This window comes from Tachypleus tridentatus, chromosome 1 (genome assembly GCF_004210375.1).
Source record: "Tachypleus tridentatus isolate NWPU-2018 chromosome 1, ASM421037v1, whole genome shotgun sequence".
Taxonomy (NCBI): domain Eukaryota; kingdom Metazoa; phylum Arthropoda; class Merostomata; order Xiphosura; family Limulidae; genus Tachypleus; species Tachypleus tridentatus.
Window position 1 is genome coordinate 162,353,074 of NC_134825.1, and position 23,261 is coordinate 162,376,334.

The 23,261-nt window shown below is 35.1% G+C and overlaps 1 protein-coding gene across 7 annotated transcripts in view; it reads right to left on the reverse strand.

Annotated features, from left to right (window-relative positions):
• LOC143229333 (uncharacterized) overlaps window positions 1-23,261 on the reverse strand; it is a 140,897-nt gene that overhangs the window by 33,901 nt on the left and 83,735 nt on the right. For 2 of the 7 annotated variants that reach the window (XM_076461556.1, XM_076461564.1), the window contains exon 2: window positions 1,100-1,175. The exons of 3 other annotated variants lie outside the window; for them this stretch is intronic. The gene's annotated coding sequence lies outside the window, so the exon portion shown is untranslated. Of the gene's footprint in view, window positions 1-1,099; window positions 1,176-3,364; window positions 3,519-23,261 lie in introns of those variants that run through there. 2 more of the 7 variants (XM_076461549.1, XM_076461530.1) reach the window with 2 other exon arrangements.

Genomic DNA, 23,261 nt, shown 5'->3' on the forward strand with positions numbered 1-23,261 from the left:
CTAGCAAATAGTGCAAATAATAATAATAATTACACGCTGCATTTCCACACATTGTATTCACTGAGAGACCGCATTACAACACAGTATACTTTGTTACGGAAGCATATTTGTGCTAATAAAAGAGTAACTTAATAAACACTGATTTGTGGTCACAGTGAATATTAGTTGCAGTCCAGAACATTCCAACGGAGCATTGGCGCGTCTCTTTCGGGCACGATACGATCCGATAGGCTTGACCAAATGTAGAAAAATTGTACACAAAACTAATATATAAAAGGACAAGTTTATGATTTACAGGAATGTTGTCACATGACAGCAATCAAACGTACAATAGGCTAATGGCTAAAAGGAAAAATCAGACAGGTCACTGTAAAAGTTAGGTCAATAAACTTGACCAAACTTAAGTTACTGGGGCCAACGTTAAGTTTGATGGGAAAAAAAATTGCCTAGTTTAATAATTTTTTTATCGTTTCTAAACAATCTTTTATTTTATGTTTGATACTGGAAAAATATTTCGAATTATTAAACTATCTTCTCAAACTAGTGCATGTTAAGGCATGTAAATTCATCTCTACGCATATGATCTTTGCGTCCGATTTCGAAGAAACGAGAAGTCAGTTTTATATATAGTTCTATTGTACTCATACGAGATACTTAGTTTTGTACCTTCAGTAGAAATTGTTTCAACGTGAAGGTTCAAATACAGTTTTTACTTTGGTTTAAACTTGCTGAATAAGCAAGTAATTTCACTGGACAATTTCTAGCGTAAAAAAAATATTAATTAAACAAGTTTTATGTTCTTTTGCTAACGTTAAGGAAAATATTGGAATTAGCTAAAAATATTTTACGAGACAGAAGTTTGAAAGCTCTGTCCACGATATTAGGGTTAAAACTTCCGGACGGCGGCGCTACATAAAAGACGTAATAGCAACCACTAAAATATATATAAAATAAATACTGTGTAACACTATGCTATACTAAACAGGCATAAACTCTATCCTAAATGCAACGTTTGAAGTCCACCATAGATGATATATAAAATAAAAAATTCATAATATCCTGTGAACATTAGCTCGCTCTATGATCATATGAAGTTTACCTTTTGATACCTTCTAAAAACTTCCCCCTACGAAGACTTGAAACCCGGATTGTAAGTCCGCGAACATACTCTTGTCCTACCACGAAATAAAAGTGCACAAAATGATACAAAATATTTTTTGTGTTTATCTCGTTACAAAAACAAACTTTAACCATACATACTATAACCTCACATTTTTTTTAAGACTTAACAACGCGTGTCCGTCAAAGGTCACATTGAAACGCAGCACTTAGATCTTGTACAGAACAGGCCTACAAGACGTACAGTGTTCTTATATTGTAAGTGAACATGGAATACAATGTAGGCTTTGCAACCGAGTGTTCACTAGCTGTGCAAGTCACTGTTACGTTATCTACTGGGGCCCGAAATTATTTTCATTTGCATTATTTTTAATCGTAAACTATTTTATCTAATTATTTTCAGAGCCCCCAGTTTTTTGTTTTTTTTTCTCTTTCATTTCAGTGATCGGAAACCGAACTTCAGTAAAGATATTAATGATTGACTTCGCTAATAATATTTGACTACGAGACTTCACTTCTGAAACTAAACCTGTAAAATACACTCCCAAGATCGTAGATCATCTGTTAGATTAGGTTAGTTTTATTTCAATAGATAAATAATCTCGACTTTTTAATTTTTCATTTGATGCTGGTGAAAAATGAAATAACATCTTTGAACTCCATTCTTATGATTCTAAGCGTTCTTTACTCGGGTGCAGTAAACGCCGTGTGATGGCGTGGCCATGCAATTATGGCGCTCTACTCTCAGTCTTACGGTCGCGAGTTTTGAGTCCCCGTCACACCAAACACGCTTCAATTGTTTTAACTATTTCACTAGGCTAACGACCGTGGTTTTAAAATAATGTTGTTGTTTTTTTTCAGAGATCCAGATGACTCTTAAGGTAACAACACAAACAAGGAATGAAGGACATTGTGTGCTAACTATGAACTTATTAGCGCAAATCTGAAGGTGGATTAATTACAACAATGAAAGTTTTCTAGTTCATTATATCAAATGCAGCGGAAATGTTGCGTTCACTTTTAAGATGCTTTAACCGATTTTCTTAGGTTACGTAACGCTATAATGGCTTACTAGCTTAAAAATATTGTCTACAGAACGAATTCAGTACGAAGCAAATAGAGAAATGCGTTTCAAGTTATATCAACAACACTGTTGTAGCGTCTTAAACATGAGTGTAGAAAGTAAATCAAAATTAGAGTAAGGTTTATTTCACAGAGTGAATTTCTAGAGCCCTGGAAGTTTTTAGATTCTGGTTTAAATTTTATGTATTGTTCTTCCTTCTTTTCTTAAAAATAAATTTCCTAATTCTGTTTCACTTTCACTGATACAGAATGAAAAATCGAGACCCCCACCCGTTTCCTGCGCTCCTAAAAATTGGTGAGCAGCTGTTTAACTGTCCCGACAAAGCACATACGTACTCCTATAAAAGTCTACAACGACGTTGGTATTTTTTTGGTTCATCTGTTGTAAGCGATATTTAAAAATTAGTTTAGACGTCTGTTAGAGGAAATTGTTACTCATGATGGCGATGCAAGATCTAAAGGTTACTATGACGAAATAAGCGAGGTTTCGTAAAATAAGGTGAGACTAGTGTTCTCTCGCAAGAGTAAATAAAACTGAAATTAAAAGTAATAAATATTTTTATTTCTTGCTTTTCAAGTTCATATGCCATGTTGTGTTGTAACCCAAAATTACATAATTCTTCTCGTGATTCATGGCATACTCACGTTCTAGTGATGTCATTTAACTCTCTGACTTGCAGACAACAAACTACAGAATAGTGTTACGAAATGTTAAAATGGGTTAACCCGTTCAAACGCTCCTTTTTGGGAATCAAGGAAATCACACAAATATGAAACTGAAATGTTACACATATATACTCACTATTGTACGGATAAGACGGTTTATTTTTACTTCAAACATCAATAGATTCAAAATAAGCTTTATTATCCGTGTTGTTTGACAAAATTAGGCCAATACCAAGTTGAACAGAGAGAGCAGTGATAGGATTATGTTAGGGTGTGTACTATACGTAACTACTGGTGTATACCAACCAGACGTGATGCTCGTCCATCAAGCACACACGAGACTATAACAACGTTAATTATGGGAAAATAAAGTTTTACAAATTATGTTATTACGATGCTCATTAGAACAGTGCTTTTAACTTTACAATGTAAAAACAAACTAAGTACACATACTGTAATACCTTATTCTAAAGTAAAACACATGGAATTTTCTTACCACAGCGTGTCCTCAGCTACGACTTCCTAACACAATAGAACTGCAAAACGAACAAATCTTGCACAACCCCGCGACTCCTAAATTCTAGACTATCCCACCCCTAAACACTTAAATTGTGAGATACGTCACGTGCGGAACGAACGTTGCTCTGACGTGGCTCAATCATTTTAACTGTATCGCTACGTCACAGCCCCGCAGTCTGATAATACCGAAAGGAATGGATTTATAACGTTTTCCTTTCGCGAAACTTCGACGCGCAAACAAATACATTTCACCACTGCTGTATGGACTAAATTCGCGTTCTAACAGGATATTTATCATCTTTTGACACGCTTACATTTGGGAAAAAAAACATTCTTTAAAGAATAAATTTAGCAGCTTGACAGAAAATATACTGTCTATTTTCTTCCCTCAGTAAATCATGTACGTTATAATCAAACGTCCACCACTGTTTCAATTTTATGAGCTTTGAAATTCATACCTTTCGTACACAAACAACTACGTCATAACATTAACGTCAGGAGATCGTTCTGAAGAATAAAACACGAATATTTGGAGATCAAAACTAGCTTAACCAGGTGCTAGTTTACCCCCAGGAGCGATATCTATTTATTAAAGTACGAAATAGGAATATATTAACATACAAAAACTCGGAAATCGATGACCATATTAACAGACTTCGTGCGACATCCAAAACAGCTGATTTTAACTATAAAGTTAGGGAAAGCCGCTTAAGAAAAATACTACATGACGTCATTAATTATAGGAAAAAAAAGTTTACATTGATCAGCAGAGGGGAGGTTATTCGGTAGTTATTAGAGCTACGCTTGATTTAATCGTATTATTTGCAAAAAATATACATAATCGCAAAATTATTGTAATAATAACATTAACGTTTCAAGATATTATTTAAAAATAAATAGTGATATAAAGCTCCTCACTACAATATTTACCAAAGAGGTTCTCCTCAATGTGTATTCTGGAAAAGAATCCTTTCTCACTGCTGTGGGCCCGGCATGGCCAAGCGTGTTAAGGAGTTCGAATCATAATCTGAGGGTTGCGGGTTCGAATCCCGGTCGCACCAAACATGCTCGCCCTTTCAGCCGTGGGGACGTTATGATGTGACGGTGAATCCCACTATTCGTCGGTAAAAGAGGAGCCCGAGAGTTGACGGTGGGTGGTGGTGACTACTTGCTTTCCCTCTAGTCTTACACTGCTATATTAGGGACGGCTATATATATTTTTCTCTACAGTTGGGTTTTCTCGACATCACTGATTTCTTCAAGCTTTATCTAAAATGGGTATTTTTCTTCCCTCTTTTTACGTAGCCATTTAAAGGAATAGATAAAATCATTGTTTGCAGTATTCTTTAATTAGTAACTTCTTAAATGATCTGTTTAAAAACATATTCATAAACATTTACTGGAGTGTATTCCACCATTTCTGGTTAGTATTGTCTTTTGAAACGCAGTGATTTCTGGATTTAAAATATCTCTTTTGGAGGGTATATATCCTCTGTAAATTCCACGGATGTACACATCAGCGGTATATCTAAGTTCACTTTATATATTACATAAAACGTGAGTGCACCTTACAAGATGGCCTTTGGCCAAAGTAATGCACCACAGCCGTAGAAACTGTCCCGAAACAAGACTGTAGTCGAAATCAAAATGTATCTTAAAACGACTGTTATGGGTATTAACACTGTTATTGGTAAGGAGAGAACTTTTCGACCTTCCTAGAGAGTTTGAAAGTGACCATTGACGGACACCTCTTAGGGACGAGAGTATAAACGGGTACCGGATTATAGGTGGCGTTGCAGGTGGATGTTAGGTTATTAATTAGTATAGGTATAAAGTTGTTCCTTTATATTAATTTAATTTTGATTTTAGTTGCTGTTTATTTTGCGTTTGTTTATATTTGTTTCCCTACTTAATATCTGGATGTTTTCTATGGTTATGTTGTGTTTATTTGATTTGCTGTGTTCAAAAACGTGTGAAGGTGTTTGTTTTTTTCGTGTGTTCTCTGAACCTAGTTTCCATTTTTCTGCTTGTTTCTCCAATATAGAAGTCGTGGCAGTTGTTACATTGTATTTTATAAATTATGTTGGTGTTGTGTTTGTCAGTGTAGTTTTTACATAGTATGGACTTCAGGTTTGTATCTGGTTTTTGAATAAATTTGGTGTTTACTGGAATGTTGTGTTTTGTTATAACTTTTTCCAAATGTTGGTTATTTGTTCGCTGATGTCGGGAACATATGGTATGCAGCAGTGTAAGTTTTTGCAGTTTGTTGTATCTTGGGATTTATTATTGTTTGTTTGTTGTTGGTCTAGGTGTGTGCGTATAATTTTTTTTCCACTGTTTTCTCAGGAAATTTGTTGATTTTGATGAAGTGTTGTTTTATTTTGTTGATTTCGTAGTTAATTTTATCAGGTGAACATAGTTTTGTGGCTGTGTTTAATTGGCTTTTTAATATGTTGAGTTTTTGTTTTGTTTCATGTGCCGAGTCCTTGAGAATGTATAATCCAGTATGGGTGATTTTTCTGTGGATTTCTGTTTTGAGTTGTATATCAGTTCTAGTGATTTTGAGGTTAAGAAATACTCTTTGGTTAGTTTTTTCCTATCCACAGGTGAACTTAATGTTCAGGTGTATTGGGGTAACGTGATTGATAAAGCTAAGTGTATGTTCTGTAGATGTGAATCCAGCAGTTAGCAACCCTTATAGAATTTACTACCACCAAAATTATCTCTATGTTCAATAACCAAAACTACCTGCAAATAAATGGCCTAAGTGTGAGGAATCCAGTGTTACCAGTTCTAACCAACATTTTTATGACACAGATTGAATCTCTAGCGATCAATTCAGGCTTACACCCACCACTATAATGGTACAGGTATGTTGATGATACAATTGCCGGATTCACATCTACGGAACACACATTTAGTTTTTTCAATCATGTTAACTAAGTACACCACAACATTAAGTTTACCTGTGAACAGAAAAAACTAACCAAATAATATTTCTTAACCTCAAAATCACTAGAACTGATACACAATTCAAAACAAAAATCCACAGAAAAATCACCCATACTGGATTACACCATGTAACACAAATTTTGTTCCTGGATAGTATGTGTTATTTTTTAATTGCATAAGTTGTAAAATTACAGAAAATAGCCATTATTCCCTTCAGACTTTGCTTTTGTGACCTGGATAATGAAATTTAGAAACTAACCTATTTTTCTATGTAAAAACAGGGAAATTTGCAAATTTTCATTCACATAAGGTCTGAATACAACAACATATGAATCAAGATTTACATGTATTTATACTAAAAGTTATACAAAAATGTTTAGAAGTGAGTAGTTTTTAGAGATTTGCGACTGTAATGTAAATCACTTTCACGTATCAGCCCCCAAATATAATCTCCCATCATGTTTTCGTTATATGCTCCCAGGTCACAAAAGGAAAGTTTGAAGAGAAAAATAGGTCTTTTCCAGTTACTTGAGACATAAGCAATTGGGAAATAACACGTTCTGTCCAGGAACAAGAAAAAATAAAATATTTTGTTACATAGTTTATGTATTCCTTGGGACTCAACACATGAAACAAAAACTCAACATATTAAGAAACTAAATAAACACAACCACAAAACTATGTTCACCTGATAAAATTAACGATAAGATCAACAAAATAAAACAGCACTTCATGAATATCAAATTTCCTCAAAAAAACCGAGAAAAAATTATATGCACACACCTAGACCAACAACAAACAAACAATAATAAATCCCAGGATACAACAAACTACAAATCTTTTTATGGTGCATACAATATGTTCCCGACATCAGCGAAAACATAACCAACATTTGGAAAAAAAGTTACAACAAAACACAACATTCCAGGAAACAACAAATTTATGCAAAAACCAGGTACAAACCTGAAGTCCATGCTATATAAAAACTACACTAACAAACACAACACCAACATAATTTATAAAATACAATGTAACAACTGCCACGACTTCTATATTGGAGAAACAAGCAGAAAAATGGAAACCAGATTCAAAGAACACAAAGAAACACCTTCACACGTTTTTGAACACTGCATATCAAATAAACACAACATAACCATAGAAAACACCCAGATATTAAGTAGGGAAACAAATATAAACAAACGCAAAATAAACAGCAACTAAAACCAAAATTAAATTAATATAAAGGAACAACTTTATACCTATACTAATTAATAACCTAACATCCACCTGCAACGCATCCTATAATCCGGTACCCGTTTATACTCTCGTCCCTAAGAGGTGTCCGTCAATGGTCACTTTCAAACTCTCTAGGAAGGTCGAAAAGTTCTCTCCTTACCAATAACAGTGTTAATACCCATAACAGTCGTTCTGAGATACATTTTGATTTCGACTACAGTCTTGTTTCGTGACAGTTTCTACGGCTGTGGTGCATTACTTTAGCCAAAGGCCATCTTGTAAGGTGCACTCACGTTTTATGTAATATATAAAGTGAACTTAGATATACCGCTGATGTGTACATCCGTGGAATTTACAGAGGATATATACCCTCCAAAAGAGTTATTTAAATCCAGAAATCACTGCGTTTCAAAAGACAATACTAAACAGAAATGGTGGAATACACTCCAGTAAATGTTTATGAATGTGCTTTTAAACAGATCATTTAAGAAGTTACTAATTAAATAATACTGCAAACAATGATTTTATTTATTCCTTTAAATGGCTACGTGAAAAGAGGGAAGAAAAATACCCATTTTAGATAAAGCTTGAAGAAATCAGTGATGTTGAGAAAACCCAACTGTAGAAAAAAATATATATGTAAAAACCTGACGGTGACCGAATAAGGTCGAAACGTTGTTCTCTCCTTGTCAATATCAGTGTTAGTACCCGTAACAGCCGTTCTGAGATACATTTTGATTTCAAGTGGGTTTCTCGCCATCAAGAATGTAGTCGAAATCAGTACCGAGCAGGTCAAGTTCATAGTTTCCACGCGGATTAATTTTTGGAACGGAGGAGAAAGTCCATTATGGTCGAGTCCAACAACAAAATAAGATAGTGTAATATATATAAATATAAAAGATCTTTAAACTGGGGAATACATTCATATGCTGACCCCCCTTCTCATTGCTGAAGATAACTTGGACCTATCTCGCTTGTATCTCAGAACAACTGGTATTGGTATTAACATCTTCCTAGGTCATCTTCAGGTTAACATCTTTGTTAAACTGCAGATGACCTAGGGAAGTCGAAACGTTGGTCTTTGCTTCTCAATAAAAGTGTTAATACCCAATACCAGTTGTTCTGAGATACATTTTTATTTCAAGTGGGTTTCTCGTCATCAAGAATTACTATCTCGCTTTCCTCCTGCCTTCCCTACCAGGAATATTTATGTGCTTATTAAAAACATGTTATTAATTAGTCATGACTCTTTCACAAGTGTTTAAATGTCTCTTGATGTTAAGTGTTCTATTGGTGAAAACAAAATTATGGCAATTTCTAAAACTATCTATAATGAAATACAGATGTTCGAAAATTTCCCGCCATACCCAAATGATCACAAACGAATCAGGCTCGGCATGGCCAGGTGGTTAAAGCACTCGACTCGTAATCCGAAAGTCGTGGGTTCGAATCACTCTCACACCAAACATGCTCGCCCTTTCAGCCGTGGGGGCGTTAAAATGTGACGGTTAATTCCACAATTCGTTGGCAAACGAGCAGCTCAAGAGTTGGCGGTGGGTGCTGATGACTAGCTGCCTTCTCTCTAGTCTTACATTGCTAAATTAAGGACGGCTAGTGAAGATAGCCCTAGTGTAGCTTTGCGTGAAATGCAAAACAATCCAAACCAAACCACAAACGAATCCATAAAGCCTCGTTTAATATTATTACAACTATATACATTAAACGAATGCATATAATTATCAAAGGAATACATTTGGTAAGCAGTCAGAAATAATTAGCATATACAAGTATATACATGCCAACTCAGTTACCCAGAAAGCGCCATAGTTTTGAAGAGAGACAAAGAAAGAACCACTACTACACGGTGTCACTTTTTGTGCTTATTATCCGGTCAAAGTTTTGTTTGTTTGGAATTTCGCACAAAGCTACTCGAGAGCTATCTGCGCTAGCCGTCCCTAATTTAGCAGTGTAAGACTAGAGAGAAGGCAGCTAGTCATCACCACCTACCGCCAACTCTTGGGCTACTCTTTTACCAACTAATAGTGGGATTGACCGTCACATTATAACGTCCCCACGGCTGGGAGGGCGAGCATGTTTAGCGCGACGCGGGCGCGAACCCGCGACCCTCAGATTACGAGTCGCGCGCCTTACGCGCTTGGCCATGCCGGGCCATATCCGGTCAAAGACTCCATTGTAAATGTGATGACTCACTTTCGTCACGCCCGCTCACATTCAAACTCAAACTACCAGAGGAAGTTCGTTTAACAGATACGAAATGATACCACTATTGTTACAACATGTAAACTGTGGCATTTCACGTTACTGTGGTAAAGTATCCTTAACATAGGAAATTCGATCAAATATCTGGAATTGGTGCTATTTCTAGATGTAAATATATTTAATACTGTTTCTAAAACAAGGCTTACAACTTCCTCCACCCCATAACATGTTTAAACATTTGATGCTATGAGATTGAATTTTTTAACTTCAAATACTGCAAACACACATCACAATGTACTGAATTAAAAGAAGCAGGTTTTAAACGACAAATTGCAGCTACACATGCCATGAAAAAGCGGCCAGGCCAAGCCGTGGCCTGACTACCTTTATATATATAAAGTCACTAACGGCTCATCGTTGGCAGGCCAATCTGAAACCTTCAGAGAAGAAATATCCTAAAACGCGTCACTTAAGAGGTAAAGGAAACGTTATGAGCTCTGGAATTAGGATTATAGAATTTTAATAATTAATAAATATAGCTGACAACAAATAGTTTGAAAATAGAAATGTACAGAATATGATACATTTTTAATCTTGCCTATTTTAGAGGGAATCATTGTTCCGTGAGAAGGAATTTTTCAACCTATTTAAATTAAGAAACTGAGTTCCAACCAATATTAGAAGTGAAAGTTTTGTTGTAATTACCTGTTCATCCTGCGCATTCCAATAGGAATAAAAAAGAACTAAAAACAATTTAATTGCATGAAAAGGATTCAACTTGAACATAATCGGTGAAAATGATTCCAGTGTGATACAACGTTCTATTTCACAACTAATCACTTTGATCCTTGAGTGTGACGTAACTAACAATTTATTGCAATCATAGCATCATCCATAACAACAGAGATGAGTTTCTGTAATATTTAGTTAGACTCATAATAAAATTTCATGAAATAGATTTAGTATCTATAAATATTTACTTGCCTGTCTATCTTTCTATCCACATATCTATGTATATATCTGTCTGTCTATTGATCCACCTCTCGAATACTACAGTATTAAGCCTAACTTGTAAATTGATTAAAACGCCAAGTAAAGATGTTTCGAAGAGAAGTGGGTTTTCAGGATGCTAATGGAAGCAGCAGTTCCTACTAGTGAGAAGAGCTATTATTCTTAACATCTGGATAGCTGTTTTAATACACTCAGAAAACGCTTGGTTCATTTAGCATTACACAGACTTAAGAGGATGAATGTCATGGATACGCGGGTGTAAAAAAGGAAGCAATTTTTCAAACTAAATTGTTTTGATGCTTTGCCAGTTATTCGGGCGTTCAACGGCCTTTTAAACGATCAAGCATAATATGTATCACTATTTTTATTGTAACCGCCAGTTACACTTAGTATAAACAAAGTGAAAAACGTGATTGGAATGACTGGTTCTCATCATCATTAGCTTTTCGTTTGTTTTTACGTGTTGATAAACACTGTTGGTTTCAGCGTGTGTATTTTGTCAGGTATTTTACACAGTTTGTCTTGTCGTGCTGATATATATGGTTGGTTTCAGAATGCACATTTTATTATATTTTACACAGTTTTGTTTGTTTTGTCGTGCTGTTGTTGTTGTTTTGAATTAAGCACAAAGCTACTGAGCGAGGGCTATCTGATCTAGTCGTCCCTAATTTAGCAGTGTAAGACTAGAGGGAAGGCAGCTAGTCATCACCACCCACCGCCAACTCTTGGGCTACTCTTTTACCAACGAATAGTGGAATTGACCGTACATTATAACACCCCCACGGCTGAAAGAGAGAGCATGTTTGGTGTGATGGGGATTCGAACCCTCGACCCTCGGATCATTACGAGTCGAACGCCTTAACCCACCTGGCCATACCGGGCCTATACAAAACTAGAATCTCAATTAATATAGGATTGCGCTTATTTCGATAAAAGTTTTATAATCTCCTGTGTAGAACTAAGATTTTCCCTTACACAATCATCATGAATCATGCGTAACGTTAATTTTGTTAAACAATGTATGCCTGGTTAGAAGCACGAAGGAAACGTGTTTGTAAATAAATGGTCTGTGCACAAGAACACAGATTATTATATAAAATGTTTACTTATCCATGTGTCTGTAAGCAAAGTTATTCACTGACACATTTAAATGTTTATATCCTAGAACATTATTACCTAAGTTCAACCAACTTTACACATCGCTAGAAATATCCACAAAGATGCCGAGTTGTTGTGGTCAGAGTAAATTATTTAACATTTTTACTTTTCAAAAGCACATTTGTAACTACGGAACATATCCAATTATTGCGAAGAGAAGAATGGGAATTTTATTACCGGTTTTCTTTCTTATTCGGTTAACAATTTTAGTGTTACAGATCGTGTACAAAGGCTATCGAGCTTTGCTCCATAAATGTACTCTCTAAAGTAGAAGCGTATTAGTGAACGTTTGTGTTACGAGTCGAGTGTCTTAACCACCTGGCTATGCTGGTTTCAGAATGTATATTTTGTTATACTAAAAATAAAGGGTCCGTATCGTCATCTTGATAAATATAGTTTGTTTCAGAGTGTGTATTTTAAGAGCAAAACCACAGCGGGTTATCTTCTGTGCCTAGTACATGGAATCGAACCAGGGATTTTAGTGTTGTAAGTCTGTAAGCTCACCACTGTCCCACCAGAACAAACAAATATATTTTTGTTTATAAACTGAAACCTTCATCTTTCAGCTCCAATATCAGAACAGTCCTTCCCCAATATGGTTCTTAACATTTCCTGTTAGAAAGCAGATGTCAATGTACGGACGGAGATACAGACGACGTGATCACTATCTTTCTCGAACATTTGCGTGAGAAGAAATGACAATAATAGTATTTTGAAATACATCGGCTTTATTCGTTAGATTCTATAATTACCGGTTTCACGAAAATATTACACAGTGTAACTGTGCTTTTAAATTTGCTTTAAAAGAGAAACCGTTTCAGGTGAACCAACTTTCCATCGAAAGCTGAAAGCAGTTTGTATTTTATTATAAATATGTTACCATAAAAGGTTTAACCAACTACATATTTTGTTACATTAGCACCAACTGGTTTGTTTGTTTGTTTTGAATTTCGCGCAAAGCTACTCGAGGGTTATCTGCGCTAGCCGTCCCTAATTTAACAGTGTAAGACTAGAGGGAAGGCAGCTAGTCGTTACCACCCACCGCCAACTCTTGGGCTACTCTTTTACCAACAAATAGTGGGATTGATCGTAAACACTATAACGCCCCAACGGCTAAAAGGGCAAGCATGTGTGGTGCAACTGGGATTCGAACGCCTTAACCCACCTGTCTATGCCAGGCAGCACCAACTGGATATATTGGATTTGAACCTTATTATTTATCTATCACACAATTTGTTTGGTTTAAACTGTTAAACGTTTTATATTTAAACGTTAGTAATGAAACTCTGTACTTCATTTCGTTCACTAATAAGATGATGAATCTTACATATGTGCTCCTCACAGAAATGTAAAGATAAGTTTAAATCGATGGTTGCTCTTTCCGTTATTTTGAACGCTATCACACAACCCACTCGTGCAACACACGTGGCATTAAATGTCACTTTCGTTTGGCGGCAGCTTCAAGTATTTTTCTACAAACATCTTCGCTCAGTTGAACCATCATTGACGGCAAAAATGTAGTAAAGTTGAAGTGACTGCCAAATTCGAGTCGTTTGTCGACTTATCTATGTAAACACAATCTTTGAAGAGCTCAACTGAGTTCTCTTGCCAAATTATGTCGAAATTAGTCAAGCCAGTTTGTTACAACAACTTGCAATATAAGACAGACGAATGTCTTTGCTTTATTTGTGAAACAGATATTTTCCTTTTGTATTACCCGCAACATAGAAGCTCATAGAATGGTTGAGTTTCTGAAGTACAATTGTTTAACTTATAGCTCCGCCAATCTCTTAGTGAATGTAAGATTTAATTAGAGTTTTAGACCCAAGAGGTCAAACTCTTTCGATTAATGCATTTGACCACGCCCAAAATCTCATAGATTAATATTCAACAATTCTGTCTAAAGGAGTTTCAATTTGACAATGGGCTAGTAGAAAAAATCCTGATGATTAATGAAATATGATCGGGTATACGCATTCTCCACACTTAGTGGTGCACAAAAATATAGCTAATAAAAAGAGGAGGAAAAATGTTCTCGTGGATTAACTTACTCTAATTCTGCCTAAAATTATTTCAAGTGCCGCAGCTATTAAGTATTCTCTCTTATTTTATATCATTTCTGTACAAGTAGTACAGAAACGTTTTTAGGTTGTAGTGGACAGGTGTGAACTTGTAATATAAAACATGTTTGATCTTATTGGATAATATATCTTATACCAGATCCAGTAGAACAGTTTAGAGCTATGTCATTTCTCTCTGAAACTTTACAGTTTGGTCGATGATAGAGAATTTTAGCTGGAAGAGATTTATCCGCTCGTGGGTAGAGATTTCATTTAAACACGTGCATTCATACTCTTTCACAGCACTGTGGTTTGAGGTCATCTGATGATGGCAAAGATTGTTATCCAGTGCTGGTATGCATAAGATATACTCCACAAAGTTGTTGTTGTTGTTTTTGAATTAAGCACAAAGCTACACAATGAGCTATCTGTGCTCTGCCCACCACGGGTATCGAAACCCGGATTTTAGCACTGTAAGTCCGCAGACATACCGCTGAGCCACTGGGGGCACTCCACAAAGTTTAGATCACGACTGGATGAAAACTGAACTTTAGAATTACAGTAGCACTCAGTAAAGGCAATGCAAAAAAGAAATTATTATAAGAAACTTTGTTTATTTTGGACGTTCCTTTTATTTATATACATACCTTTCCATTTATTTATATTTATTTATTTTCTCTTCTTATTATTCGCACAAAGTCACTCGATGGTTATCTGCGCTAGATGTTCCTAATTTCAAATTAACATTCTAGAAGAAACACAGCTAGTCAAAAACACCCTCAGCCAATTCTTTGGTTACTCTTTATCAACGAATAATGGGATGAACTGTGGCGTTATAGTACCCCCCCATGACCAAAGAGAGCACGCGTGCTCTGGAACTAGATTCGAACCCCTGACCCTTAGATTGCTAATCGACCAGCTAGTTGTAGCAATCTGGTTTTGTTCATCTTGTCGTGGAACATTTCGTAAGATGATATATTTCTGCTCATGTTGAAAAAGAAATTCCATAATTCAAATATCAGCCAAGAATTGTAGTTTAGAGCCGTTGATGAATAACATTCTCTAACAAATCTTACTTTAAACCATCTCGTAGCTGCTTATTACAAAACAGCAACATTAGTTGTTAAGGAAACTAAAGAAGGCCCAAGCTTATGAATACGATTTTCCGATTTTCAGTTGTTAAACTTGTGAAGAAAGTCACCTAGTGGGATATCTTATTAAGAGGATTTCAGTGTCTAATTATGGCAATAATTGTAAAGGAATAACATTCTGAAGGTGTTATAGGTGTAACCACAGTGATCTCAGCTACGTTCTTCTCCATACGTGTTTGTTCTCACTTGAATTATATCTACAAAACTGTCGTGAAAACTATATCACACTATGGTAGTAAGTCGTGGATTTTAAAGATATTGTGGCTCTTAGATCTGCTGTTTATTATTAAGCTCAAAGTTACTTCAAGGGCTATCCTTCTCTGCCCGTCACCAGTATCAAAACCCCGTTTTTAGCAGTGTATGTCCGCAGAAATACCGCTGCCAGCGAGAGGGCACACAAAAGAGAGAGAGAGAATCATAACTGAAGTGACAAAAAAATGGTCAGGGGACGTAGCTTCTCGTACAGAATGGTCAGGGGACGTAGCTTCTCTTACAGAATGGTCAGGGGACGTAGATTCTCTTACAGAATGGTCAGGGGACGTAGCTTCTCTTACAGAATGGTCAGGGAACGTAGCTTCTCTCACAGAATGGCTGTACTTTCTTTCGGAACTTTACTCATTAATAATGAAAAGATACAGCCAGATTAGACTAATACTTTTGTACTTAGAAGTTGACATCATGTTATTTTAAAACAAGAGAAAGCTAACGTCCCCAGCAAGATTTTAAGTCATGTAGAGCGATTGCTCCGAACATCCTAGAATTAAGTTAAGCCTTCAGAAACAAGTATTTCATTTTAAAAAGCTACACAAAAGAACAAGCTTTTACAACGCTAAGGTTACTGCAACATGATGGTTTGATTACTTGTTGCCATGGTTACAGAATATATTTAATTTTTTTCGTAAACAAACAACAAAAGTCTGGACTGGTAATGCAAGTCGGAGCATTAAGTAATAGTTTAATAAACCTCTCTTCTTAGAAACGTCACATTAATAACAGTACCAGTTTCTTGTATTATAAAGCAAGGGCTAATATTTAGTATAAAATAGAATAATGAGAACGTAATATATAAGAATTATTTCTGGTTATGGTCATCTGTAACATAAAATACGGCAATTTCTTTTAAGATTCCATGTTTCATGAGGATATCAGAGAGTTTAAGAAAGCTAAAACGTATCCCTCGAATAACTTTGAACCTTTGAAACCCAGGTTTCAGATTACCACACAAGATGTGATATACTATCGAATCAGCTTGAGTTTACCATAATACGTGCTAAATTCTATGAATATTATTACAAATTCGACTATATTTTCATATCTTAGAATATTTTAATACTAAGATTTGTCCGTCTTGTACAAACATACGATCAGTATTAAATTACCCTTTAATATAAAATCAGTGATAAACCCGTTTCTTCCATTTTTTCTCCATCATGTTCGTAGGTGAACAACACTTTTAACGTTAGGTTTTTCTAGTATATTATAGATGAAAAATATAACTTTCAATATGGAACTACTTATCTGATATTTGAATCTAGTAAACTTCACGTACACTGAAGGGGCCGGGACTTTCTCCATGAAGGTAGAGAATCTCAAATTCCCAAGGCAGTGTTATAGAGGTCAACGAAAGAGTTGAAGAACCGTAGGTTTTGTTGTTGTTTATACTACAATACATTTATCGTTGTCCTTAGTTTTATTGTTAACTTGTGCTTGGGACATTTAATTGTAACATGTTATCATATTTTTGATCTATCATGAGGAAGTGCTTGACCTTTTTTTTTCCCCCCAATCTTCCACGTGCTTCTAAAATGAATGTGGTCAATTTCTAAAGTTTTAATTTAGTTATTGTAGCCTTTGTTTGACGATGCATTTCATTATTTGAAAAGGCGTTCATAATAACAAAGCTTACAGATGTCCAGAAAGTTCTATGGTCTAAAAATAAGCGCCGAGTAACATGACAGTAAACATCTCCACCCATCCTTCCTGTCTCTTCAACAAACACGTATACTTAGCCCGCGTTTGGATCTCAAAGTCAAAACAGTTCAAGTAACTAAGGTGGGCATTATACAACTGTGGGATATCTTCATAACAACTGATTTACGTTCTTCTGCAACACATATTTTGTATATGACTTGTTTTATATATATCTATAAACTGTTCACTACTGATGAGCTCTGCACATCGAATCAAAGAGTAAGATTACAAATCTGTCTGTCACAACACTATATCTAATAACTCACCTATTCCAAACCTTCTTCTCTTCGCGAACCTTGGTTAAAGGTTTGTCTGTCTGTCACAACACTATATCTAATAACTCACCTATTCCAAACCTTCTTCTCTACGCGAACCTTTTTTGAACAGTAATAATTTTCGTAAAATGAAATAACTTGTTAACGTGTTAAACTTATTAAAAATAAAGTGTTTCTGTAACACATAGCGTATAACATGATTACAATAAAATATGATATTGTCATCAGTTAGTACCCAGTGAAATTGAACTACAAGTATTGAAACACAATTAAAAATGAAACCATTTACTTGAAACTAATGAGAGTTCTGAACTTGTTTTCAAAAACACAGTGTTTTAAGGTTTGCATTAACAAAAGAACGACATAGTCATAAATCTGGTTCTGCATCAGGCTATTTCCTTCCATCTATACCCCCGCTAGTACAGCGCTAAGTCTACGGATTTACAACGCTAAAATCAGGGGTTCGATTCCCCTCGGTGGGCTCGGCAGATCGCCCAATGTGACTTTGCTATAAAAAAACACACACCCTTCCATATACTAAAATACTGGTAAGAACTGTAGAACCAGGAAAGCAAAAAAGACGCCATTACCAGGTTTATCTTGCGAACTTCTAAGGGTTTACGAATTACTGGTTGGAAAACTCTAGTGTAAACAACTGAGTGAAATCGGACGTTATAATCTATATAAAAATCTTAGTGATTAGTATGATTAATTGTGATATTGGGGATATTTTGTATAATATTCTTTGTGACTCGTGTGTTACTAGGAGCCCTCTAAGCAACAGTTACAGTTTATCAAAAGGTGTTTTAAAAGGCAGTGAGATCTTATTAGCAATTATAAGGTTCAATTAATTTTCTCTTCCATCACAGAATAGCATACTATACAATATAAATATTTATGTATCTCTTCTGACATAACAATCAAGCTTCCATGTTATTGCCGCAACAATATTTCAAATGAAATTTATAAGAACGCCAATGTAAGTTTCGTTTGGTTTTGAATTTCGCTCAAAGCTACTCGAGGGCTATATGCGCTAGCCGCCCCTAACTTAGCAGGGAAAGACAAGAGGGATGGCAACTAGTCATCACCATCCACCGCCATCTCTTGAGTTACTCTTTTTAATAATAAATAGTGGGATTGACCGTGACTTTATAACACTCCCACAGCTGAGAGGGCGAACTTGTTTTGTGAGGGGGATTCGAGTCCGAGACTTCAAGATTGCGAGCCGAGCATCCTAACCATAAGGCCGTGCCAAATTAATTTTTGAATGAAAATAAAACGAGTAATCACTGGGAATTAACGTCAGTGTAAAGTAGCTGCAAAAATATCATACTTATCATGAAAACAATTTGATAATTCTAACTTTTCATTGAAAATTATGATCCGATAATATGATAAGTGGTGCACCAACCGCGTGTAACAAATCCGATTTTTAGTTATATACTCTTTCACACTTACCTCTAAACCTCCGCAGAACGATTGATTGAAAGACAAAACAAGAATAAAAAGAAAAACATGCTATAAAATGTGAAACAGAAAAAAAAAATGATTTCGAAAATGTCTGAGGATAAAACAAAGTATCGCGAATAATATCAAGTCCAAAAATTCACATAAACAATTACTGAAACACCGACCACTATTGGTGGAAACAAGAATCTTCCCATTTTATACCTAAATATTGTTATATTTGAATAACAGAAATTCCAGTTGTTTTTTTCTAACCACCAGAGCTAATAACGTCTTTTAAGGACGCGCATGAGAATGCGCCAATAATATTTCGGGTAACATTGCGACTTCTACTATTTCATACGCTTTACATTTCAGTTGTAGGCTGTACAATTCTCGTTTTTGTTTCTTTTATTACCACTCTCATCATCTGCTATCGCTCTCTATTAACAAGGATTTTCTTCTTTGGGTTGTGGTCCAATGAGAAATGCGTAAAACTAAGTATTAACGAATCACAAAATTCAATTTCTAATATAACACAAATTAATGAGATGAGGTAAAAATAAGCCTCACTTTCACCCTTTGCGTAAAAAGAAGGTTGTACCTGAAAAGAACTAATTTATAAAACTTGTTTTTTAATTTATTCCTGAAAAGTCCGCTTTTCAAAAGCTTGTATTACTATGTGTTTGTTTGTTGTTGTTTTTTTTACAATTTTTGTGAATGTTAGTAAAGTTAATTAAAATCAAACGATAATAAAAATATACAGTTAAAATAAATAATCGGTGTTAAAAATTAAAAGAAATAAATTTGTGTTATTAATTTTTCATACAAAAATCTGATTAATAAATGAGTTAATTATATTAAAAATTTGAAAATAGATATTACAGTTTTGCTATACATGGGTAAAAAATCTCGGAATATAAAAATCTATAAATATACATTTTGTAAACAAGGTGTATTCTTAAAATACAGTCTAAATGTATTTTTAAACCTAATTTTGCCTTTTTTTTTGTTTGTTGTTAGGCTTAAGAACCGTATTCCCGCATTATTCATTACACGTAATTTACAAATTCATTTATTCTTGTTTGTATCAGTACAGTTAAATCGGGTCAATTACAAGAAAACTCAACTCTTACAAAAGAACGCAAGTTTAAAATCCATGACTAGATAAACAACAACGGAACATGACGTTGGTAAGTATGACGTAACTGTGCATTCAAATCATTTTAACCTAAAATTTAAAGGTCTTCGTGCAAAGGAAAAAAAAAAAGAATTTGAAATTAACCAAGTTAACTCTGTGTATAAATTACTCTTGTTTCCATAAATGATATAAAAAATATATTAATTACAATTCCTCTGATTAACCTGGTTCACACCACAAATGTTGTTCATTGTAAAATTTGATTATTTATATATATATCATTTAGACCAATGCTATGTCTCTCGTACCTAGCCGGCTTCATGAACCCTGGGTACTGTGCGAAAAGCCTCGTGGTTGATATATTATAACATATTCTCTTATACGGTTTCTTAGGATTTCTAATTAGTATATCCTTCAAAACGTTTTTCTTAACCTCTTTAAGGTCAATGAATAACACAAGGACACATATCAAGAAAATAATTACAAAAAATCGCAACACGCAACAAAGGGCTTGTGCCGCATATCACAATGGTGTCAATTATATACACCTTTTCACAAAAGGTACATTAATGTTGTTTATTCCTTGGCACCAACTAAAAAGCGCTAACTTTAATACTGGTATTTCATTGACCTTGAAGTCCAGTACTCTTTTAAGTGTCGACTGTGTTCCTCCGCAAGTATAATGTGCTTTTCCTCCTTTTTAAAGCACCGGTGAAGGTCTTTTAGACGAAATGTTGACCGGAACTTCTCTATGATCTAGAATGCTGCTGACCTATCTGTATTTTCAAATATAACAGTGGTGCATTTTTGTTGCCCCCTCCCTCGCTAGCCCTCCCTAATTTAGCACTGTAAGACTAGAAAGAAGGCAGCTAGTCATCACCACCCACCGCCAACTCTTGGGCTACTCTTTTACCAACTGTCACATGTAAAACGCTCTCATAGCTGAAAGGGCGAGCATGTTTGGTGTGACAAGGATTCGAACCCGCGACTCTCGGATTACGAATCGAGCGCCCTAATCACCTGGCCAGTAATATTCGTACGTCAGTTTTAAACCTTCTTGAGTTGCGCGATTTCCCTATCGACCCTCCACATATCTATCACGTAGTTAATACACTGTGTACTTACGTTACCTAATGTTAGCAATAGCTACAGTCAAAATTACGGCTTCGCTGTATCTTAAATATATACATGTCAATATTTTTCCCCCCTGGTCTATTTGTATAAACTACTTTATCTTGTGCCCACGTGCCTAATAACAACAACAACAAAGTCTGACATCACGTTGACATTATTAATTCTTTCTGCTCAAATTCCTGTACGTTAACGTTTATGGGAAGAGTAACTCTTTCCATACTTCACCGTCTACGTCCAGAAAAGTTTGTGGGAATGAGTGTCTCTCTTTTTCTATACTGCACCGTCTACGTCCATACAAGTTTGTGGGAATGAGTGTCTCTCTCTTTCTATACTGCACCGTCAACGTCCATACAAGTTTGTGGGAATGAGTGTCTCTTTTTCTATACTGCACCGTCTACGTCCATACAAGTTTGTGGGAATGAGTGTCTCTCTCTTTCTATACTGCACCGTCTACGTCCATACAAGTTTGTGGGAATGAGTGTCTCTCTCTTTCTATACTGCACCGTCTACGTCCATACAAGTTTGTGGGAATGAGTGTCTCTTTTTCTATACTGCACCGTCTACGTCCATACAAGTTTGTGGGAATGAGTGTCTCTTTTTCTATACTGCACCGTCTACGTCCATACAAGTTTTGCTTACTATATATCATAGACTAAAGCAAGGTCACGTAAGAAAAAAAAATTCAGTTGTAAAGTTTCAATAAGTTTTCTTATTTGTTGTTAATCATAAGTCTATGCGATGGGCTATCTGTACTCCGCCCACATCTTTATCGAAACACGATTTTTAACGTTATAAGCCTTATGACTTGTCACAAAGCCACCAGGAGAGGGGTTAAGATTTTAAATGGACGTACCTCTAAACGCCCAGTTGAGGCTCGATTGCAACATATTTTTCAATTTCTAGAGTGAAGTTAAAAACATTATTTCAATGTACATATTTATCACTGTTTTAATGTGTACAGATCTCATCATTTCAACGTACATATTTATCACTGTTTTAATGTGTACAGTTCTCATCGTTTCAACGTACATATTTATCACTGTTTTAATGTGTACAGATCTCATCGTTTCAACGTACATATTTATCACTGTTTTAATGTGTATAGTTCTCATCGTTTCAACGTACATATTTATCACTGTTTTAATGTGTACAGATCTCATCGTTTCAACGTACATATTTATCACTGTTTTAATGTGTATAGTTCTCATCATTTCAACGTACATATTTATCACTGTTTTAATGTGTACAGATCTCATCGTTTCAACGTACATATTTATCACTGTTTTAATGTGTATAGTTCTCATCGTTTCAACGTACATATTTATCACTGTTTTAATGTGTACAGTTCTCATCATTTCAACGTATATATTTATCACTGTTTTAATGTGTATAGTTCTCATCGTTTCAACGTATATATTTATCACTGTTTTAATGTGTATAGTTCTCATCGTTTCAACGTACATATTTATCACTGTTTTAATGTGTACAGTTCTCATCATTTCAACGTATATATTTATCACTGTTTTAATGTGTATAGTTCTCATCGTTTCAACGTATATATTTATCACTGTTTTAATGTGTATAGTTCTCATCGTTTCAACGTATATATTTATCACTGTTTTAATGTGTACAGTTCTCATCGTTTCAACGTATATATTTATCACTGTTTTAATGTGTACAGTTCTCATCGTTTCAACGTACATATTTATCACTGTTTTAATGTGTACAGTTCTCATCGTTTCAACGTATATATTTATCACTGTTTTAATGTGTATAGTTCTCATCATTTCAACGTACATATTTATCACTGTTTTAATGTGTACAGATCTCATCGTTTCAACGTACATATTTATCACTGTTTTAATGTGTATAGTTCTCATCGTTTCAACGTACATATTTATCACTGTTTTAATGTGTACAGTTCTCATCATTTCAACGTATATATTTATCACTGTTTTAATGTGTACAGTTCTCATCATTTCAACGTATATATTTATCACTGTTTTAATGTGTATAGTTCTCATCGTTTCAACGTACATATTTATCACTGTTTTAATGTGTACAGTTCTCATCATTTCAACGTATATATTTATCACTGTTTTAATGTGTATAGTTCTCA